The following is a 23,518-nucleotide window of genomic DNA, read 5'->3' on the forward strand; positions in this document are numbered from 1 at the left end:
CATGAATTTCTAATAACGTTCATATCATACTTAAATATTTTTGAGTCATTGATAATTTTGTGGTATCCAGCTGTAGAGCATGATTCAGATACCCTTATAATTCAGGTAGTGTTTCATCTATTTCTTTCCTTTCAGTGCTATAGTTCAGCTTTAAGCAATAGTTTATATTACCTTGCATTCTCTTGTTTACTGAGAAATGTTTCTCTGCCTGTGGGGAGAATAAGGGGTAGAAAAAGTACTCTCGGGTTTTGCCTTAAGTCATTACCTTCTCTTGCCCATGTTCGAACTAGTGAATTTTACTGGATTTCGGCAGTATTTCTGGATATTCAGGCTCTGTTTCCATTCAATCTAGAGGAAAGTACGGTGTTCTTGGCATCTAGTTTTCTCATGAGGAATCTTAATGTGGCCTCTGAGATTAACTTTCAGGGGCTAATTTGGGAAATCAGCTTCTTCTAAGAAGCTAGTGAAATAGCTTCTATAATCCATTCCAGACAGTATCAGAAAAGGTTTCAATGAGATCATTTTGCCACAGCTTTCTGATCAGATGTCACGCAAGATGCTTCATCCAATTTGGAAGAGGAAATAAAGGAATGAATATTAGTTCTAATTTTATGATCTTTTTGAAATATTTGATTAATGTGACACTTTGGTAATAAAAGGACAAATGTGATGCTGTAATGAGATAAGGCTAGCTAGATTACAAATCATTTCTGTTTGAGACAACAATACCAGACAACAGAAGGGAGGTAGTGATCATACCACAAGCATAATGTTCTTGAAATGGGTACTTTTTAGATGCTCATCTTGTTTTTCCAATTACAGGGACTTGCCATGAGGTGCTGAAGCCTTGTCTCATTGATTCAGAGAGACTGGACCTAAATGGCGCAGCATGACTTTGCTCCAGCCTGGCTTAATTTTCCTACTCCACCATCATCAACAAAGGTATGTTTTTGCTGTTCTTGTCAGGCGGTTTCAATATTAAAGTCTAAATGTCATAACGTCAATCATAATAAAAACAATAATAAAACATAATAAATATGGGAAGGGTGATAACAGATGATATATATCAAGTCTTGCTGTCATGATTTAAATAGCTGAACCTTGGTTCTCAAGCTCATATCTCTAGTAGGGTGTTTCTGCTTGAGCACCTGAGTTCAAGGAAAGAAGAATGCAGACACACTGCCAGAGCTGTTGTTAGCTCTTTCCTAATTTGTGTGAATTAGCTATGTCCTAATTTGTGTGAATGCAGAAGCAAAGGCAGCACTGGATATTTCAGACTCCTAGTATCTGTTTTATTTTTCTATTTGTAGACCTGCCTTCTTTCCTTCTTTGTTCTAATCTTTTTAAATGCAGTATCTGTATCTACAGCTATGAGAGTGGTATTGCCTTGCTTTAATGTATTTAAGTTTCTTGCTGTCTTCATGTCAATGGAAAATATTTAGCCTTTATAAACTTTGGAAATGAGCTTGTGCTATTGTTCAGTGCATAGTCAGCAGTCAGTATTAGTTGACTCCATTGCTTTACTTATGTATCTGCACACACATGCATGCATGAACTTTTATTCAGGTCACTGAATATTTTTACTGCTCTATTTATCTTCTATGCTGAACTAGCTAGCTTGTTTATTGTAGTCCATCAGCAACTGTCAATTGCTATTACGGGAATGTTAGGCTCATCTGTTCCTGAGATCTGTATGTTTTTAATCTGCTTGATTTCTGAGATATTCAACTCTTTGATCTGCTTTTTCTAATGTAATACACTTTCAGTAGGAAAAGTAATTAGAGCTTAATTTAATATAGCGTCCCAATTATAAAACGATTTTATCTGTGTGTTTCATGAATCTGCTGGAAGGGACTTACCTGCATACTTAAAATGCCAGTACAGCATGATAAAGGCAAGTTCCAGCATTGCCCAAGTACTATTCAAATATATCTGAGGTGTGAGGTTTCTTTGTTGCCTCCTTCCTGAATTGTGCAAAGCTTCATTGGAAACATCTGTCTTCCATGAATCTTTACCTGAAGGAGTTTAGATAAACTTTCATTTCTTCCAAAAGCTATGTAGTTGTATGCTTTGTCTGTTATAGTCCTTGTGCTTCATTGTCTGTATTGCAGCTTATTTCCTTGTGTTACCTCTTCCTTTAGCGATGAGCATTTTGTGATACACAGCCCGTTTGGATATTAAGCACTTAGTCTTTTTGGTCCTACCCATGTGTAGTAATTCCTAATTTACATCATAAGGCTTGTTCTGTCCTTCCTTCACAAGAAAGATCTCAAATGTTGTGGCCCCCTGCGTGCTGCCCGACCCCCCCCCCCAACACTTCCTAGAATAGGTGTTTGTTTCTGCTTCCCATATCTGAACAAGGCAGCTGAAGAAAAGAGCCAGATAAGAGGGCTGGAGATGAAGAAAGAAGGGAAGGCATCTCATGTTTCATGCAGGATGGGCCTGGGATGAAGCTGTGGTATCAACAACATCTAGATTGGAAAAGGAGAAACTGAACTCTGACCCGTTTCCCTGAAGAGGCCCCTTTATGAACCGTTGTGGTGGTTTTACTCAGGTGGGCAGCCAAGCTCCACCACAACCGCTCTCTCACTCCCCCTCTCCTCAGAAGGAAGGGGGAGAAAATACAACACAGAGAACTCGAGGTTTGAGATGAGAAAGGTTTAATTAAAGGGAAAGGGAATGGGAAGGAAAAACAGATACAAAAGAAACAATCGGTCTGCACGGAAGCACAGAGAGAGAGAAAAATTATTCTCTACTTCCCATCAGCGAGCGGTGTTCGGCCACATCCTGGGAAGCAGGGCCTCAAAACGCGTAGTGGTTGTTCAGGAGGAACAGCCCCCTCCCCCACGAGAGCCCCCCCTTTTATTGCTGAGTGTGACATCAGGTGTTATGGAATATCCCTTTGGTTGGTTTAGGTCAGCTGCCCCGGCAATGTCCCCTCCCCATCACTTGCCCACCCCCAGCCTGCTGGCTCTTGGGGGCTTAGGAGTCCTGATGCTGTGCCAGCACTACGCAGCAATAGACACAACACTGGAGTGATATCAGTGCTGTTCCAGCTACGAGTGCAGAGCACAGCACTGTGTGGGCTGCTGCAGGGAAAAGGTGACTCCAGCTCAGACAGACCCAACACAACCGTATCTTCAGGAGTTTGGTTCCCTCTCAGTGCCGCGTAGCTGAGGCTTTCCCTCATGTAGGTAAAGGTCAGTATTAGAAAAACCTGACAAAAGGAATCTGAGAATGTGAATGAACTCTCATAATGGGACTGAAATGAATTACATCTAGATTAAAATTCAATTCACCTATTGCTCCTGGTTTCCTTTTAAGGTGAAGCTTTTGATAAATAAGTGATAGGGAGGTGATATAAAACTGGGTAGCCACTGCTGAGCAGCTTTAGTTCAGGTCTGGACCTATGTTGTGGTTTAACCCAGCAGGCAGTGAAGTACCACACACAGCTGTTTCCCCCCCAGTGGGATGGGGGAGACAATCAGGAAGAAAAAGTAAAAGCTCATGGGTTGAGATACAGTTTAATAGGACAGGAAAGGAAGAGAAAACTGAAGTTCAACAAGGCCAAGTGCTGGGTCCTGTTGTGCCACTTGGGGCACCAGAACCCCAAGAAGCGCTACAGCCTGGGAGCTGAGTGGTTTGAAAGCTGCCTGGCAGAGAAGGACCTGGGAGTATTGGTTGATAGTCGGCTGAATATGAGCCAGCAGTATGCTCAGGTGGCCAAGAAGGCCAAACAGCATCCTGGCTTGTATCAGAAACGGTGTGGCCAGCAGGGCTAGGGAAGTGATTGTCCCCCTGTATTTGGCTCTGGTGAGGCCGCACCTCGAGTACTGTGTTCAGTTTTGGGCCCCTCACTACAGGAAGGACATCGAGGTGCTCGAGCGAGTCCAGAGAAGGGCGACGAAGCTGGTTAGGGGTCTGGAGAACAAGTCTTACGAGGAGTGGCTGAGGGAACTGGGGTTGTTTAGCTTGGAGAAGGGGAGGCTCAGGGGTGATTTTATTGCTTTCTATAGGTACCTCAAAGGAGGCTGTAGAGAGGTGGGGATTGGTCTGTTCTCCCACGTGCCTGGTGATAGGACAAGGGGAAATGGGCTAAAGTTGCACCAAGGGAGGTTTAGTTTGGATGTTAGGAGAAACTTCTTTACTGAAAGGGTTATTAGGCACTGGAATGGGCTGCCCAGGGAAGGGGTTGAGTCACCATCCCTGGAGGGCTTTAAAAGACATTTAGATGTAGAGCTTAGTGCTTAGCTGCCTGCCAGGTTAAACCACAATACAGTGGTATTACAGGAAGTAGCCCAGATTAATGAAGAATGAATCTTAATGGAACCAGAGAAGTGCAGTGGTGATGTTACCAGAATTGGCTTTAGCATGCAACAATCCAACACTACATACCATCTCTACTGTCCAGAATGACCATTATGATGGAGGGAGCCTAAAATCAATCCCACTGTGAGCCCGTGGGGCATGTAAGCGAATGGCTGGTTTAAATTGCAACAGAAGGGCAGCCAGAACTTACAAAAGTTTTCTAAGAATTCTTTGGGGATAGCAGTTCATTATTGAGGTCTAGATTAAGGCAGAATGCAAATGTTTTTTATTTTTTATTTATATATATATTATTTTATCCAAGTCTTGCTGCTATCAGAATAGTGTTTTGCCTTTTCTGTCTCAACTCAGAATGTGTCAGAATAGCAACTGGTATATTATGGATCATGATTTGTTATGTGTTTACAAATATTATGTGAATAAGCCATTACTGCTGTCTTTTAGGGGGTAGACAGAGGAGTGGGAGGGGGAGGGTTTTTCTCAGGAATAAGCTTCAGGCAGCAAAATCAATACTTTTGTGTAGTGAACCTAATACTCCCAAGAACTCCTAAACTTATTTTGCTCACGTAGTACATTTTTCACATAGCTACAAAAGCAAAAATGCCCAGATAGTATGGCACTAGGGAATGTTTGATTTCTTGCACATGCGCAATACAGTGAGCTCAGTGAACATTAAGTCTGGTGCTGGAGGGAAGGGGAAACTTTTTGCTGTTATTGGGAGATGTGTGGCACATAGAACAGTAAGACAGCATTACTTTTGCAGAAAGAAAAGTTATTCTTGAATTTTTAAGGTGTAGTAGCGAAAGAAATCCTATAGTGTTAAAATAGTAAAGGCAGATAGACATAATAGGGAAGACAGCTTCTGTAAGAGGTGATATTTTTTGATTTAATCCCTTTAGGTATGAGTTCTAGTGAGGATGTATTTTGATTTGAGTGGTATTCTCAGCATAAGGTTTTAACTTATGCAGTATTTCCTACTGGTATATTAAAGATTTACTTTAAAATTTCTATAATCCCTACTAATGAGTTGATAATTGGAAGTATATTTGTGAATCTGTACTTTTGACTGTTTTATTTGGATTTCATAACTACTTGTGTTTGTGATTTTTGAAACAGCAAAGATCCCATGGCTTGCTGCAGCTGAGCAAACCAAGCTACCAGGACGACTATGAGAAGCTCCCATGACAGTGTTCCCACATCGCCCAATTGAGGAATTTAGAGAAATATTGTTGCCAGCAGCTGGCTTCAAGGACGGCATCTAAGTGACTGCTAATCACAAGGGGGGTTGTTTTCTGGCAGGTGGGGTTGTTTTCTTGCAGTTGTTTGTCTGAGTGCTTTTGACCAATAATCTTGTGTGAGACACTATCCGTTCCTGTTAAGTTCACTATAAAAGTCAGGCTATTCGGGTAATAAAATGGAGCATGATCTGACCATACTGGTGTCTGTCGTGTTTTTGGCCGTTCTTCCTGCAACAAATAGCGTCCGAACAGGCTGAGACCCGCAGACACTGAAAGACGCTAAGAGACCTGACAGACGCTGAGAGAAGCTGAGAGACACTGAGAGACCTGAGAGACACTGAGAGCCCTGAGAGACGCTTCAGAGACACGGACAGCCCTGAGAGACATGGAGAGACCTGACAGAAGCCGAAACACCCGAGAGACACTGAGAAACTCCAAGCACCGATCCGGACACAGACAATCGTGGTGAGACGTGGAGAGAAATCGCAGTGAGACGCGGAGAGAAATCACAGTGAGATGCGGGGAGAAATAGTGGTGAGACGCGGGGAGAACTCGCACTGAGACGCCGGGAGATATCGCGGTGAGACGCGGGACATCCGGGATCGAGTCGCTATGGGAGACCAGAGGTGTCAGTGAATTACAGCAGACGACCGCCACTGTGTGGCGAGTTGGCATATAGTAGAGGGGTGGAGATCATGACCCTGCAGCCTGTCTGATGTAACCATGGAGGAGGAAGCGGCTGTGCAGCTTCTCTCTAGCTTTCTCTCTAAGAGAGGCGTATCTTGCAATGTAAAAAAGATCAAATCCTTGGTACATTGGGCCCAGAAGGAGGGTTTTCTAAAAGAAATCCCTCTAATTGGGCCCAGATGAGTGACGGCTCGTAGGAGATCATTTAAGGGATACAACCATCACAAGCAGAAAGTTCGATAAAGATCTATGTATGACCTGGCGTGCAGTGCTTAATGCGCTGTGCGGTATGAAAACCGAACGGCTGCTGGCTATGGTGGCAGCGCAAGCTTTCTCAGTACCGTCTGGGACTGACAGACCGCCAAGTACGAAACCTGAGACCTCAGGAATGCAACTGACACAATTTTTATCGTCGGTTCCTGCACCCACCCCAGTTCGGGGTATGACTTCTCCAATAAATCAATCAGCGGCAGAAATAACCGAGGGACTATCGGAGCAGAGTGCTGATGGGGAGTGGGGGCTGCCCTCCCCATCCCCCGTGCCAGAAAATCTTGATAAAGCTGTGCTGCCAGGATCTGTGCCGCTGCCAGGCAGCAATAAATCCACTCGGGATGCTTCGCCAATGAGAGGTGCAGCAGCAGCTTGCAAAAATCGACCTTCAGGAGCTGATGGGTACATGCAAAGAAAACAAGACCTGATTAACAGACTGGAGACTCAGCTAGCGAAACAGAAACAGCTGAGGATTGAGGAACTCAAAATTGTTCAAGAGAAAGCTGCCAAGATCAAAGAGTGGGTAACATTTAAGCTGAGAGAGCTTGAGCTAGAAAACTACCACCTGAAAAACTGTAATCAGAGGCTGATGGAGCAAATTGAAGCCCTTCAGGATACACTGCAAGGTATGACCAACATTTCTCCCTTTAAATCTCTTTGGAGCTGTTATAAATGAAGTCTCAACTCAATCTTAATTTAGTAATATTTATACTTATAAAAGGTATAAAAGGCATAAAAGGTATAAAAGGCAAGTAAACAGCGCTGGGTGTGCGGGGAGTCTATGCTCCACCAACATGCACACACGAACATCAAACATTCTAAATATATAGAACATCGCTTTTACATATTAAACTCGAGTATGCCTATACATACATACAATCAGGAAAGGTAACAAACAATTCTTTAAGTTACTAAATTCGAGTACACCTAAACCTATGTAAAATCAGAAAAGGTAACAATCCTTTAAGTTCCATGACTTACCAGTCTCCATTTCCCATTCCTTTTCTTGATTACAAACAAGTCTCCATTTTCCATTCCTTTTGAACAATATGTCTCGCTTTAAGTTGTCAAGCAACTCGGTCTTCAGGCCTTATGTATCCCGTTCTTCCCGGATCGAAGAAAAGCATATCCATCTCCTTCTCAAGGCCAATAGGCCTGGGTCAAAAGGCACGTCCAGGTCAGCAGGGGGCGTAACAGCAAAGGCCTTCGATGGCTGTAGCAGCAAAGGGGCCCATGGTGTATCAGTCGGATCAGTAAAGGAGCCCGCAGCTCCCTCACTATCTGGCAAGCCACATATTTGTGACTGTGGCTCCACATGGCTCTTTAAGGCCTCAGAGATTGCTCGCCAGGTGCCGAGCAATCCCACTTCAACCTTGTCGTTTTCAGTTGCAGAGTCCCACACCTTGACCTCAGTTTGGTCCCATATTTCAGGCTCATAAACTGTCCAATTGTTAATAAGGAGAATGAGCTGTAAGGTTACCAGGACAGTCTTTGTTCCTAAGGACGTATGATTCCCCATAATGCGCAACTGCTTACCAGCGAGAGGCAGTTGTGTGCACAGGTCCACTTCTCTCAGCTTGAGCTTCTCTCCAGCTCCAGTGCGCCTATTTCCAGTGACTTTCTGTACGAGCTTCTCTGAGCAGTTTACTGAGTTTGGCCGAACCTATCTTCATGAGGCAATCGAAGTGCCTGTTCCCGTCCTGGTTTCCATTCTCCCAGCCTGTTCCTCTTCACTTCTTTTTCCTGCTTCTTTATTGATGTAACTTCATCATGTTGCCTTTTTTTTTGTTTTTATCTTGAGGGCAGGCTCCCCTCTTATACCCTTCTCTCCACAGCAGTTCTTTTCAAAACAACTTTTCATTGGTCAAACAACTTTGAATGTAACAACAACAGCAAACACCCAGAAACATCCATGCCTTAAAGGCTGGAGAACAAGAGACCAGCTGGAGAACAGGAAACTGGAGACTGCATGGAGTCTTCTGAATCACCCTTCTTTGTTCCCTCTAAACTCTTTTATATTCCTGATGGCCTCATCTTTAAGAGTCTAATGTTATCTCAAACATGGGGCTTTCCAACCCCCATGGCCACATTCCCAAATCTCCCCCTTCTTTATTAATATCAACCATTTTCTCGACACGAATTACCACTCCATATATAACAGGAGCTGTAATTCTCTGAAGTCCAGAGCGCCACGGGCTTCTTTACCTGAGAAGATAGACCAGAAATCTATGCTTCTTGCACCTGGTTTCAGTCAGCTATGTCAAACAAGAACTACCAAATGTGTCTTCTCTACAACAAGCATCTGCTCGACATCGCAGGTGATGCCCTCCTCTTCCGACCCCACCTTCCCAGGTGCCCTTACAAAACAGGTTTGAGGCCCTGGAGAATGAGAGATCGACAGCAACTGAGGAAGAGGTAGAAAGTGTTCCCAGGAGGATTCCTAAGGTGAGGAGGTCAACTCCACGCATCAGGACTGCCTCCGCCAAGAACGAAAGAAGGGTGATTGTTGTGGGTGACTCTGTCCTTAGGGGAACAGAGGGCCCTATTTGTCGGCCTGACCCTACCCGTAGGGAGGTCTGCTGCCTCCCTGGGGCCAGGGTCAGGGACATTGCCAAGAAGGTCAAGCGCCTGGTACGGCCCACTGACTACTACCCGCTATTGGTCTTTCAGGCTGGTAGCGATGAAGTAGCAAAGAGAAGTCCGAAGGCGATCAAAAGAGACTTTAGGGATTTGGGGCGACAACTTAGAGGTTCAGGCGCGCAGGTTGTGTTTGCCTCTGTCCTTCCGATAGGGGGGATGGAAGCTGAAAGGTGCGCTGTTCGCATAAACTCGTGGCTTCGTGACTGGTGTGACCGGCACAACTTTGGGTTCTTTGATCACGGGAAGGTCTATGCTACACCGGGCCTGATGGCACCGGATGGGATGGGCCTCTCTCGGAGAGGGGTAAGGATCTTGGGTCAGGAGTTGGCAGGGCTGATAGATAGGGCTTTAAACTAGAGTCGAAGGGGGAAGGGGCTAAAACCAGGCACGCCGGTGAAGACCTAAGGGATGGTACGCTAGAATCAGAGGGGCTGTGTGCCAGTGAGGTCCTTCGGTTCGATCCACAAGGTGCTGAGTGTAAGGAGACGCACCTGAAATGCTTCTACACGAACGCACGCAGTATGAGGAATAAAATGGATGAGCTAGAAGTCCTGGCCCAGTCCCGCAACTACGACATCATCGGCATAAGCGAAACCTGGTGGGATGAGTCCTGTGACTGGGGTGTTGCGATAGACGGTTACAGGCTCTTCAGGAGGGACAGGCAGGGTAGGCGAGGTGGTGGGGTGGCGATGTATGTGAAGCAGGGGCTGGACTGTGTGGAACTTCAGGTCGGCGATGGCAAAGTTGAGAGCCTCTGGGTAAGGATCAAGGGACGAACGAATAAAGGGGATGTCGTTGTGGGAGTCTATTACAGACCGCCTGGCCAGGACGATAGCGCCGATAACTTATTCTTTACAGAACTAAGAGAGGCCTCGAGATTAACTCCCCTTGTCCTTATGGGGGACTTCAACTTGCCAGACGTTAACTGGGAGTGCCACACGGCTGACACGAGCAAGTCCAGGAGGTTCATGAAGCACCTAGATGATAACTTCTTGGTGCAGGTGCTGACGGAGCCAACTAGGAAAGGTGCCCTCCTAGACCTGTTGCTAGAAAACAGAGAGGGTCTGGTGGGAGATGTGGTGATTGGTGGCCGCCTCGGTCATAGCGACCATGAAGTGGTTGAGTTCAAAATTTACGGTGACAGAAGGAAAAGTGCCACCAAGACCTCATCCCTAGATATGGGGAAGGCGGACTTCAGGCTGCTCGGGGAACTAGTCAGCAAGGTCCCCTGGGAAGCTGCTCTTGAAGGCCTTGATGTCCACCAGTGCTGGTCACTCTTTAAGCGATGCCTCCTAGAAGCACAAGAACAGGCAATTCCTAAATACCGCAAGTCAGGCAGGCGCGGCAGGAGGCCGGCGTGGCTGAACAGGAACATTCTTACGGAGATTAGGCGGAAACAGAGAGTGTTTCGCTACTGGAAGGAGGGCCGGGTGACATGGAAAGAATACAGGGATGCTGCTCGTGTCTGTAGGAAGAAAATTCGTGTGGCTAAAGCACACCTAGAGTTGAAGCTGGCTGTGTCTGTGAGAGAAAATAAAAAGGGTTTTTTTAGATATGTGAATGGAAAAAGGAGAACTAAAGAATATATAGGGCCGCTCCTTGACAGGGAAGGTCTTCTCACAGACGATGACATAGGCAAAGCAGAGACGCTTAACGCCTTCTTTGCCTCTGTCTTCAATGCCGATGATGGGCTTCGGGACCCAGAGTGCCCCGAGCTGGAGGACCGGGACGGTGGGGATGACAAACTCCCAACTGACCCTGAACGTGTGCGGGATCTGCTACTCCACCTGGATCCCTACAAGTCCATGGGTCCGGATGGGATTCATCCCCGGGTGCTGAAGGAGCTGGCGGACGTCATCGCGGAACCTCTCTCAATTATTTTTCAAGGATCCTGGGAGTCTGGAGAGGTCCCGGTAGACTGGAAGCTGGCAAATGTTGTGCCGATTTTCAAGAAGGGTCAGAAAGAAGACCCTAGCAATTACAGGCCTGTCAGTCTCACATCAGTGCCTGGTAAAATCATGGAAAAGATGGTTCTCGAACGTATTGAGGCGCACCTGGGGGACAAAGCAGTCATTGGTCCCAGCCAGCATGGGTTTGTGAAGGGTAGGTCCTGCCTAACTAACCTGATTTCCTTTTATGATAAGATCACCCGTATGGTAGACCAAGGGAAACCAGCTGATGTGATTTTTTTGGACTTCAGCAAGGCTTTTGACACGGTTTCCCATAGGATCCTACTGGACAAAATGTCCAGCATACAGCTAAATAAAAACATCATACGATGGGTGAGCAATTGGCTAACGGGCAGGGCCCAAAGGGTTATGGTGAATGGGGCTGCGTCAGGCTGGCGGGCGGTCACCAGTGGGGTCCCTCAAGGCTCCATTTTAGGGCCGGTACTTTTCAATATTTTTATAAACGATCTGGATGTAGGAATAGAAGGCATTTTGAGCAAGTTTGCTGATGACACCAAACTTGGAGGAGTTGTGGACTCGAATGAGGGTGGAAAGGCCTTGCAGAGGGATCTGGATAGGTTGGAGAGCTGGGCGATCGCCAACCGCATGAAGTTCAATAAGAGCAAGTGCCGGGTCCTACACCTGGGACGGGGAAACCCTGGCTGCACGTACAGACTGGGCGATGAGACGCTGGAGAGCAGCCTAGAAGAGAGGGATCTGGGGGTCGTGGTAGACAGCAAGTTGAATATGAGCCGGCAGTGTGCCCTGGCAGCCAGGAGGGCCAACCGTGTCCTGGGGTGCATCAAGCACGGCATCGCTAGTAGGTCGAGGGAGGTGATTGTCCCGCTCTACTCTGCGCTGGTGCGGCCTCACCTCGAGTACTGTGTGCAGTTCTGGGCACCACAGTATAAAAAGGACATGAAACTGTTGGAGAGTGTCCAGAGGAGGGCTACGAAGATGGTGAAAGGCCTGGAGGGGAAGACGTACGAGGAACGGCTGAGGGCACTGGGCCTGTTCAGCCTGGAGAAGAGGAGGCTGAGGGGAGACCTCATCGCAGTCTACAACTTCCTCGTAAGGGGGTGTCGAGAGGCAGGAGACCTTTTCTCCATTAACACCAGTGACAGGACCCGCGGGAATGGAGTTAAGCTGAGGCAGGGGAAGTTTAGGCTGGATATCAGGAAGGGGTTCTTCACAGAGAGAGTGGTTGCACACTGGAACAGGCTCCCCAGGGAAGTGGTCACTGCACCGAGCCTGACTGAATTTAAGAAGAGATTGGACTGTGCACTTAGTCACATGGTCTGAACTTGGGTAGACCTGTGCGGTGTCAAGAGTTGGACTTGATGATCCTTAAGGGTCCCTTCCAACTCAGGATATTCTATGATTCTATGATTCTATGATTCTATAAGCATCGTCCTTGCCAATGACACCTTCACTGAGGCTAGAGAGGACAAATCACTGCTTTCTCAGAACACACTGAAGCTCATGTCTGACCCATCAAGCTGGAATCTCTCTGCAGAGAAAGGCATATTTTCAACCATAAGCTCTGAACACAGGTTAGGGTGCTCTGATCCTGTGTCTCCGGACCCTCCAGCTAAGCCCACAAAAAATCCTTGAGGCTTTGACTTTCCGGTCTTCACTAGAGGGAAACCACTGCACTGTGAGCACCTTGCAACAAGTGTCTTTGGATGGAGCCGGCTCCTCTGATGATCTGAGTGCCAGGTTCCGTTCCCACCACCTGGATTCTACTTCCTCAGGAGAAATAATGAGCATGCTTGAGGGCACCCTCCAGACTACTGGGCCACCCCTGGCCATGTCAACATTGGCTGTTACAGCAGGTTCCATCTCTCCAAGGAGGGACAGGTGCTCCAACGTCATATGTGATGCTTTCATAGAGGGGCATAGGCATGCTACGTCCTTGGCCTGCCCTATTATTATCAACCCTGTGCAAGGCACCGGGTCGTGGCAGCCACATGGCTGCAAGCTTCTACAACAAGCTCAAAAAATGGTTTTGGACTATGGATTACAATCCCAGGCAGCTCAACAGATAATTCAATGGATTTTTCGGGCAAAACCAATGTGTCCACTTGACTGTCGAAACTTGGCGGGCTTATTGTTAACTCCTTCCCCATTGTTATTGTTTGAAAGGGAACGGTTGCAGTTACCACAGGGGGAAGCGGGTCAACTGCGTCAAACGGGGGGCCCTCTGTATGGGATTACTGCAGAGATGTTAAAGGGAACGAGTCCTTATCTCAATACCCAGATTCAGTTGCAGTTCCCTGCGATTATTCACCAAACAGCTGCACAGCTCGCACTGAGGGCTCTTCTTAGTCTCCCAGGGGAAAAGAAAGCACCTCCATTCACATCTGTAGAACAGGCCCCTGGGGAACCATATGATAAATTTATCGATCAGTCCAGGCAACCAGATGTGGTAGCACAGGACTGTCAGAGATTTGTTTTTATGGTACCCTTCATTAACAAACAGGCCCCAGCAAAGCACTATGAATGGCTAGTTCTTCTACAGGAGATGAGGAATTCCCCTATATTATGTCAATTATATGTGGCCTGGGCATTACAACCAATTCAGACAGCGTGGTGTGACGTAATTATTTACCATTATATGGATAACATTCGGTTTGGTAGGCCAGAATGCTTCCAGGATTCAGATTTAAAGTTTATTTGGGATACTTTGGAAGCAAAAGGGTTGAAGATAGCCCCAGAGAAGGTTCAACAGAAACAGCCATGGCTATACTTGGGATATACTTTATATATACCTATATAAAATTGTGATTCGTTTTCCAGGAGCTGGATCACCCTGACAGGCCAAACAGTAACACAAGCCTGAATCGACCCTGAAAGCAGGCCCAACCCCTTGATTGAAGGCGTTTGCCTATTATGATCCAGCTACGTGCACAGAAGACAGATCCTGGGGCTATAGGAACCCAGTATATATACTTAATAGAATAATTAGGTTATTAGCTGTAATAGAAATAGTTATAAATAAAGCCGGAGATGCACTTGGATTAATTGCAAAGCAAAATACCAAGATGAGAACTGCTTTGTATCAAAATCGCCTAGCTTTGGATTATTTACTAGCACAAGAAGAAGAAGTCTGTGGAAAATTTAGCTTTAATAATTGCCGTTTAAAGATTGATGATGAGAGTGTTTCTTCCTAGTAGCTGATAGAATGTTATGTTCTGGTTTAGGATGAGAAGAATGCTAATAAATGCTGATGTTTTAATTGTTGCAGAGCAGTGCTTACACCAAGCCAAGGATGTTTCAGCTTCTCACTGTCCTGCCAGCAGGCAGGCTGGGAGGAGGGCCGGACTGCTCGGGGTTAGGCTGGGCATCGGACAGCAGGTGGTGAGCAATTGCATTGTGCATCACTTGTTTCGTACACATTATTACTAGTAGTACTATTATCATCATTATTGTTATTATTATTACTGTTATTATTTTCTTGTTTTTATCTCAACTCACAGGCTTCACTTTCCCATTTCTCTCTCCCATCCCAGAAAAGGAGGGGGGGAGGTGAGCGAGTGGCTGTGTGTTGTTTAGCTGCCCGCTGGGTTAAACCACAACAGAAAGAAAAGCTGTAAATGAACTTGTAAAGGAAATTAGAAAATTGGCCCACGTCCCAGCAAAAACCTGGAAGGATATGGAATGGGATTTATTTTCATGGCTGCCTGGTGGACCATGGGTTAAAAGAATGTTATTTTTATTGTTATGTGGTGTAATGATGTTATTGTTTATACCTTGTATGATACCTTGCCTTACATTATTAATACACCGGGTGATAAATAGTACATTTGTAATAACTTCATTATAAAAGGAAGGGGATATGTCAATTATGATGCTTAAGAATTGGACCCTCCAAGAACGGACTGATTAAATCCAGTTATTAACAATAGAAGAGACACGAATTGTTGATATTAAAAAGAAGATAAGGGATTGTGAGGAATGTGTTAACAATTAGTGTCAATAAAGAACAGTCCTGTCTGCCTCTGGGCCCTGCACTGGCAATTTAATTCTTGAACCACAGATGCAGTGTGTTTATAGGTTAGGGTATGGGTTTAGGGTTGGGGGTTGGATTTATGTTAAAAGTTTAGGGTTGGGGATTGAATATAGTTTTAGATGTTAGGGTTGGGTGTTGGATATAGGGTTGGGGGTTCGGGTTGAGTGTTGGATAAAGGGTTGGGGGTTAGGGTTGAGGGTTGGATTTAGGGTTGGTGTTGGGGGTTGGATATAGGTTTAGAGGTTAGTGTTGGGGGTTGGTGTCGAAGATTGGATATAGGCTTAGAGGTTGGGGTTGTGGGTTGGATATAGGTTTAGAGGTTGGGGTTTTGGGTTGGGGGTTGGATATAGGTTTAGAGGTTGGGGTTCGTGGTAGGGTTTTGGGGCTGGATTTAGGTTTAGACGTTGGGGTTGGGGGTTGGAGTTGTGGGTTGGATATATGTTTAGAGGTTAGGGTTTAGGGTTGGGGTTTTGGGTTGGATATAGTTTTGGAGGTTAGGGTTAGGGGTTGGTGTTGGAAATAGGTTTAGATGTTAGTGTTGGGGTTGGGGGTTGAAATTATGTTTAGAGTTTGGGTTTGGGGGTTGGGGTTAGTGGTTGGATATGGGTTTAGAGGTTAGGGTTGGGGTTGGGGGTTGGATGTAGGTTTACAGATAAGGGTTGTGGGTTGAATATAGGTTTAGAGGTTAAGGTTGGGGGTTGGATATAGGTTTAGAGGGTAGGGTTGGGGTTAGGGTTCGGGGTTGGATATAGGCTTGGGTGTTGGGGTTGGGGCTTGGATATATGGCTGGGTGTTAGGTTTGGGGGTTGGTTATAGGGTTGGGGGTTGGGTTTTGGGGGTTGCGGGATGGATATAGGGTTGGGAGGTGGGGTTGGGAGTTGGTTATTGGGTTCGGAGTTGGTTATAGGGTTGGGGTTGGGGGATGAATATAAGGCTGGTAGTTGTTTATCGGGTTAGGGTTGGGTATCAGGTTGGGGGTTGGATATCGGGTTGGGGGTTGGATATCTGGTTTGGGTTGGGTTTGGGTGTTGGATATAGTGTTGGGGGTTGGGGTTGACATTTGGTTAGGGGATTGTTTTAGAGTTTGGGGGTGGGGATTTGTGTTGGGGTTGGGGTTTGGATATAGGGTTGGGAGTTGGGATTTTGGGTTGGATATAGGTTTAGAGGTTAGGGAAGGGTGTTGGATATAGGTTTAGAGGTTGGGGTTGGGGTTCGAATTGCGGATTGGATATAGATTTAGAGGTTGGGGTTGGCGGTTGGAGTTGGGGGTTGGATATAGGTTTAGAGGTTAGGGTTGTGGGTTTTATATAGGTTTAGAGGTTAGTGTTGGGGTTTGGGGTTGGATATATGTTTAGAGGTTAGGGTTGGTGTTGGGGGTTGGATATAGGTTTAGAGGTTGGGGTTGGGGTTTGGGGTTCAGGGTTGGATATAGGTTTAGAGGTTAGGGTTGGGGGTTGGAGTTGGCAGTTGGATATCGGTTTGGGGATTGGGGGTTGGATATCGAGTTGGGTGTTGGCGTTGGGTTAGGGGATAGCTTTAGATTTTTGGGGGTGGCGTTTAGGGTTCTTGGGTTGGCGGTTCGGGGTTGTCTTTTGGTTAGGGGTTAGGTTTAGATGTTAGTGTTGGGGGTTAGGGTTGGCAGTTGGGGATTGGCTTTGGGTAGGGGATGTCTTTAGACGTTAGGGTTCTGGGTTAGGTTTGGCGGTTGGGGGTTGGCGTTTTGTAAGGGTTTGGTTTAGACGTTAGGGTTGGGGTTTAGGTTTGGCTGTTGGTGGTTGGCGTTGGGTAGGGGATGGCTTTAGACTTTAGGTTTGGGGGTTAGGGTTGGGGGTTGGCGGTTGGGGTTTGGATATAGATTTAGAGGGTAGGGTTGGGGGTTGGATATAGGTTTAGAGGGTAGAGTTGGGGGTTGGGGTTGAGGTCTTATATCCTAAAATTGTAGGTTGAAACATGAAACCTCAAGTACTTTGTTAGTACTTCAACTTTCCAGTAAGGTATGTATTAAATTCTACACAATTACACGTGACACAGTTTACTGTGGCAAAATGCTATAAAAAAATCAACTTAGAACCCAACTGTAGTTTCACTTAAACATTCAAGTGACAATAATAAACATACAATGATAAAAATGGAGATGAAAAGAGAAACAAGTTAGTGGACAAATGACTAACACCCCCTTAAGGGTGATCCCTTACATGATAACCTGTAACTGGTGAAATCTCATGAAGTAACTTGTAATGGACAAAATAGAACTTGCAGAAACAATAGAATCTCATTTATTACAATTAACTTACAAAATCCTTAGCCTCAACCTGTTTAGGTACTTCCTTGTCTTCCTTTTTCCCAGTGTCATTATCAGGTACATTGTTTTCATGCAGTCCTTGGATTTTTCCACAGTGGGAAGTGCTGGTATGAGCACGGGAACCTCCGCCATGGTATCCCCCACGATAGTTTATATTTTCTGTACCATTTCTGCCTTGTGAACGCCAACCATTCTTCTCTTTTCTTCCAAAATGCCCTTAGATTTTTAAGTTTTAAAGAAATGTAATAACAATAAGTTTTGGAAGAACATTTTACTTTTACAAAATTGTTAGAGGAGTCAAGCAAGCAGCCCCATACGCTGGGATGTGATAGCATATAAGCAATAGGGAAGAATCTCATAAAACAGTTCTAGAGAAAGAGGAGTGTAGTCCAACATTAAGACTACTCAACCCCTTTGCCTGGCTACTCATTTATATGTCATTAGCTAGAAAATTAAGAATAAGAATGAGTCAAGATAGAAATACACCTGGAATCTCATTACTCTGACTAACCCTTACTTATCACATCACATTTTCTCCCAGATGATCCATCTTTTCAACACCTCTAATGTTACTACAGAACACAACATTTAGCATAGGACAACTATTATCATCTTTTTTTTTTTTTTTTCAAGCCAGTGCTACACATCAGTGATGTAAAAACTTTCCATGAAAGCTAAATTATACCTCCATAATGTTGTCCAACGTTAGAATCAAGCCCATCTGAGGAGCTGTGTCTTCTGCGATTTACTTCATAACGATTCTCTGTCCACAGAATGTTTTCAGAATGTCTCCCAAAGTTCAGTGATGACTGTAAAGGAGCAAAAGTAGTAGACCCAAGATATCTGATTGTGGCAGGAAGAAGAGCCGCAAACACGACAGACACCAGTATGGTCAGATCATGCTCCATTTTATTACCCGAATAGCCTTTTATAGTGAACTTAACAGGAGTGGATAGTGTCTCACACAAGATTATTGGTCAAAAGCACTCAGACAAACAACTGCAAGAAAACAACCCCACCTGCCAGAAAACAACCCCCTTGTGATTAGCAGTCACTTAGATGCCGTCCTTGAAGCCAGCTGCTGGCAACAATATTTCTCTAAATTCCTCAATTGGGCGATGTGGGAACACTGTCATGGGAGCTTCTCATAGTCGTCCTGGTAGCTTGGTTTGCTCAGCTGCAGCAAGTCATGGGATCTTTGCTGTTTCAAAAATCCCTCAACAAATCCCCCTTTTTCTTTTTGAGCAAACCAAGCCCAATGTAACAGCTTTGCAAGTAACGTTTTAACCACATTTATTACAATACAACACGCAATGATGATTAACACCACAACAAACAGAATCCTTAATCCCTCTTTGATTAATCCCAGTAACCATCTAGGCATCGTTTCAAACAAATCAGTGAGCCATTGATTGAAAGGATTGATATCATATTGAATCTTTCTCATGTGCTCTTTCAGGAAAGTAATGGATTTGTGAATTGACTCATTATGATCAGAAAGGTTCAAACAGCACATTCCCTCAAAGTCCTCACACCCATGCCCTTGAGCCAAAAGCAAGAAGTCAATAGCAGCTTGATCCTGTAAGAGTGCATGTTGCAGACTTTTGATCTGGTAACATCTCCTCAAGTATTTATGTTGTGGCATGGGCTTGCTTCTCAGTCCAGCATACCAATTTTTCTAAGTTGTTAAGTGCGGCCGCAGATGGCACTCCTGGCACGAAAATTGCCAATGCCACCCTAGCTGCAACACCCAGCAATTCAACATTATCATTGCAATCCGGTGCGAGCAATGCCCATTTATGTCTAGTGATCTCACCCAACTGCGACAAGCTAGGAGCGAATATAGTAAGTTTATCTAAGTAACATGGACCTCCAATAGCATTTGCAGGGATACCTTGCCAAGCCCTATCCCTGCAAATCAGGAAACCATCAGGAGGTAAGGCCATAGCTGTACGATTGTTCCAAATGCTATAGTTGTTACCCCTTGTCTCCATGCCATAAGCCCCTAAACCCTGCCTAGCAGTGTTATTGTAATCACAGGTGTTAATTGTATTTCTGTACCCGTATGGCCCTTTCCAAGTTCCTGTAGCAGAATCTCAGTAATTCATTCTTATTTGTGGTAACACATTTGGTGCTGCCCTATTTATTTTTTGAAAATGAATACTTGCAGGAAGGTCTTCTCGGTCACTAGTCAAACATAAGTGATTCAAGACAACCAGTGCCTTGGACAATCGCTCACCGATGTTCTTGATCTCTTTTAATCTCGCTAATTGTTCCTTTAAAACCTGATCATAGAATCATAGAATATCCTGAGTTGGAAGGGACCCTTAAGGATCATCAAGTCCAACTCTTGACACCGCACAGGTCTACCCAAAAGTTCAGACCATGTGACTAAGTGCACAGTCCAATCTCTTCTTAAATTCAGACAGGCTCGGTGCAGTGACCACTTCCCTGGGGAGCCTGTTCCAGTGTGCAACCACCCTCTCTGTGAAGAACCCCCTCCTGATGTCAAGCCTAAATTTCCCCTGCCTCAGCTTAACCCCGTTCCTGCGGGTCCTGTCACTGGTGTTAATGGAGAAAAGGTCTCCTGCCTCTCGACACCCCCTTACGAGGAAGTTGTAGACTGCGATGAGGTCTCCCCTCAGCCTCCTCTTCTCCAGGCTGAACAGGCCCAGTGCCCTCAGCCGTTCCTCGTACGTCTTCCCCTCCAGGCCTTTCACCATCTTCGTAGCCCTCCTCTGGACACTCTCCAACAGTTTCATGTCCTTTTTATACTGTGGTGCCCAGAACTGCACACAGTACTCGAGGTGAGGCCGCACCAGCGCAGAGTAGAGCGGGACAATGACCTCCCTTGACCTACTAGCGATGCTGTGCTTAGTATTCTGCACTATCTCCTGGTGTTAGCACATATTTTAGGGGAATGTTAGAAATATTAGCATTAGCACACATTTTAGTATCCTGCACTATCTCTTCCTAAGGAGTTGTAGTGTTTCCCAGGTATAGCCAAATACTATCGATAAGCTCTTAATCTGATAAAGAGACGTGAGATTCTTCACAGAAAGATCCTGAGGATGAACAGGTACATCTCGACCTTTGATAAGAACTTGGAAGATGGCAAAACACATGGAGGGTTGGAAAGAGCATGCACAGAAAAGAAAGGTGAATAGTTCAACCGAGAGGAAGACTCTTTACTTCACCATGAAGACCACCAGAAAGACCACCAGAGACCACCAGATGGTGCTGCGCATGTGCAAGTAGGAAGGAGTCAAGGGAGGAGTTATTGAGGCTGATGTTGCAACTCGAAATCACAGAATCACAGAATTTCTAGGTTGGAAGAGACCTCAAGATCATCGAGTCCAACCTCTGACCTAACACTAACAGTCCCCACTAAACCATATCCCTAAGCTCTACATCTAAACGTCTTTTAAAGACTTCCAGGGATGGTGACTCCACCACTTCCCTGGGCAGCATGTTCCAATGCCTAACAACCCTTTCGGTAAAGAATGAATATGTATGAATTAATGTATCTCCAAGAATATAAATCTGCGGTCGGGATGTAATGGGATTTGAAGCCAGATTTGGGCACCTGCCCCTGGTTTCCAGCGCTGAATAAAGCACCTTCATATAATCACATTGTGGTTATGTGTCTGCCAAGCCACCATACCTGGATCTCCAAAATCTCTATTAGGTTGAGATTTGTTAGAACAATTAGAAGCAGAAATTTTCTTTGAAAAAGGGAAAATGGAATTAAGGATAGGAGAAGAACAACTAATAAATGTGTTGAGCCTGGCACTAATACAAACTGACCCTAAAAGTGAAATACCCTTAGAGATCACAGATCAAGTATATCCAGGAGTTTGGGCCACTTAGGTCCCTGGAAGAGCTAAAAATGTGACCCTAATAATTATTAAGTTAAAGGCAGGAGAGAAAACCGTTAAGGTTAAGCAATATCCTTTGAGGATAGAAGACAGGAAAGGAATTAAAGAGAGAATTGATAAATTTCTACAGTATGGATTATTGATTGAATGCGAATCAGAATACAATACACCCATATTGCCAATTAAAAAGGCAGATGGAAAAAGCTATAGGCTAGTTCAGGATCTGAGGGCCATAAATAAAATTTCCGAGGATATACATCCAGTAGTGGCAAACCCTTATACTTTGCTGACTAAATTAAAGAATAGTCAAGCCTGGTTTACCGTACTGGACTTAAAAGACGCCTTCGTCTGCCTATCCTTAGCCGCAGAAAGCCAAAACCTATTTGACTTTGAATGGGAAAACCCTGATTCAGGCAGAAAGATGCAGCTTACGTGGACAGTACTACCTCAAGGATTCAAGAATAGCCACACTATTTTTGGAAACCAATTAGCAAAGGAACTTGAAACTTGGATACCTCCGGACACTGAAGGGGCTTTGTTACAATATGTAGATGATTTCTTAATAGCTACCGAGACTAAAGAGAGTTATATTCAATGGACTATAAGTCTTCTAAATTTTCTGGGTTTAAATGGATATCGAGTCTCTCAACAGAAAGCCCAGCTGGCTCAATGTCCTGGTTTCAGTTAGAACAGAGTTAATTTTCTTCCTAGTAGCTGGTAGGGTGCTATGTTTTGGCTTAGGATGAGAAGGGTGCTGATAAAACCCCGATGTTTTAATTGTTGCAGAGCAGTGCTTATACCAAGCCAAGGACATCTCAGCTTCTTGCTCTGTCCTGCCAACAGGCAGGCTGGGGGTGCAGTAAGAGCTGGGAGGGGACAGACCCAGGATAGGTGACCCAAACTAGCCAAAGGGGTATTCCATACCATCTCACGTCATGCTAAACAATGTCTAGGGGTGGCTAGCCGGGGGAGGGGGGCCGGACTGCTCGGGGTTAGGCTGGGCATCCGTCAGCGGGTGGTGAGCAGTTGCATCTTGCATCACTTGTTTGTACACATTATTAGTAGTAGTACTATTATCATCATTGAATTATTATTATTGTTATTATTATTTTCCCGTCTTATTAAACTGTCTTTATCTCAACTCACAGGCTTCACTTTCCATTCCTCTCCCCCATCCCAGAGAGGGAGGGGGGAGGGTGAGTGAATGGCTGTGTGTTGTTTAGCTGCCGGCCGGGTTAAAACACGACAGCCTTTTTGGTGCCCAACATGGGGCACGAAAGGTTGAGCTAACAACAGATCTGACCAGAGTGTGTTAAACTAAAATTGGTGTAAGTATTAGACCTGCTTAATAGTCACTTGTCATGATGCTGTGAGGAATGTTTTAACAATTCCAATTCGTGTCCATAAATTCGTGTCCATAAATTTGTGTGCATAAAGAATAATTCTGTTTGAATCCTGTCTGCCTCTGGGCCCTGCACTGGCAATTTAGTTCTTGAACCACAGATGCAGTGTGTCCCAGTCTCCCCCTCATTCTAGTCAATTTATCACGTCTTCAGAAAACACTCCTTAAATTTATGAACCTGTTTGCTTTTGTTATTCCGGACTTCTATTTCTAACAGTTACAGCCTTTTTTCCTGTCTTCTTCGAGATTAACTTAACACTGCTATAGATGTGTCTGTGAATGGCTGGGGAAGAATGTTTTAATTACTCGTGAAGCGTCAAATAAGAAAGCTGTTTGTGTTTGATGTCTGGGAGTTTCAGAACAACTGATAACAACTAGTGACTGTTATGAGATCCTTGGTATCTGGCCAGGGGGGCCAAGAGATTAAGAGGAAGAAAAAAGAAGCTGAAGGACGGTTGGGAGACAAGACCTGTGGAGAGTGTACAGAGAGTGTTCCATAAACTTGGAATAGTGCCGAGTAAGTACAAAGGGTGAGAGGAAGACTACGAGTCTTCAGCATGAAAGACCCCTAGAGACCCCCAGAGGAGACTGATGCGCATGCTCCAGTAGGAGGAACTGGACCCCGGAAGCTAATTATAATAATCTATTTTTTTAGAAGTAGTAATGAATATGTATTAGTCTAGGTGCATAAAAATCAGCTGCTTGATGTAACTGGTGTGCGTCCTGGTGGAGCAGAGACTCCCGGTGCACCCAGCGCTGTTTGCTTACCTCTATTCCTTTATATTCTTTTAATAAATCCTATTTTTTTATTTAA

General features: G+C 45.1%; 1 long non-coding RNA gene across 2 annotated transcripts; it reads left to right on the forward strand.

The window, feature by feature from the left end:
* Positions 1–821: 821 nt before the first annotated feature.
* LOC119714291 (uncharacterized) lies at positions 822–15,735 on the forward strand. Of its 2 annotated transcripts, none has more exons than XR_011805619.1 (3): positions 822–942; positions 5,443–7,147; positions 13,910–15,735. It is a non-coding gene; the product is annotated as an uncharacterized lncRNA (long non-coding RNA). The 2 variants fall into 2 exon arrangements; XR_011805618.1 differs by lacking the exon at positions 822–942 and adding an exon at positions 4,967–5,066.
* The last annotated feature ends 7,783 nt before the right edge of the window (positions 15,736–23,518 follow it).

Source organism: Anas platyrhynchos, chromosome W (genome assembly GCF_047663525.1).
Source record: "Anas platyrhynchos isolate ZD024472 breed Pekin duck chromosome W, IASCAAS_PekinDuck_T2T, whole genome shotgun sequence".
NCBI classification, from domain to species: domain Eukaryota; kingdom Metazoa; phylum Chordata; class Aves; order Anseriformes; family Anatidae; genus Anas; species Anas platyrhynchos.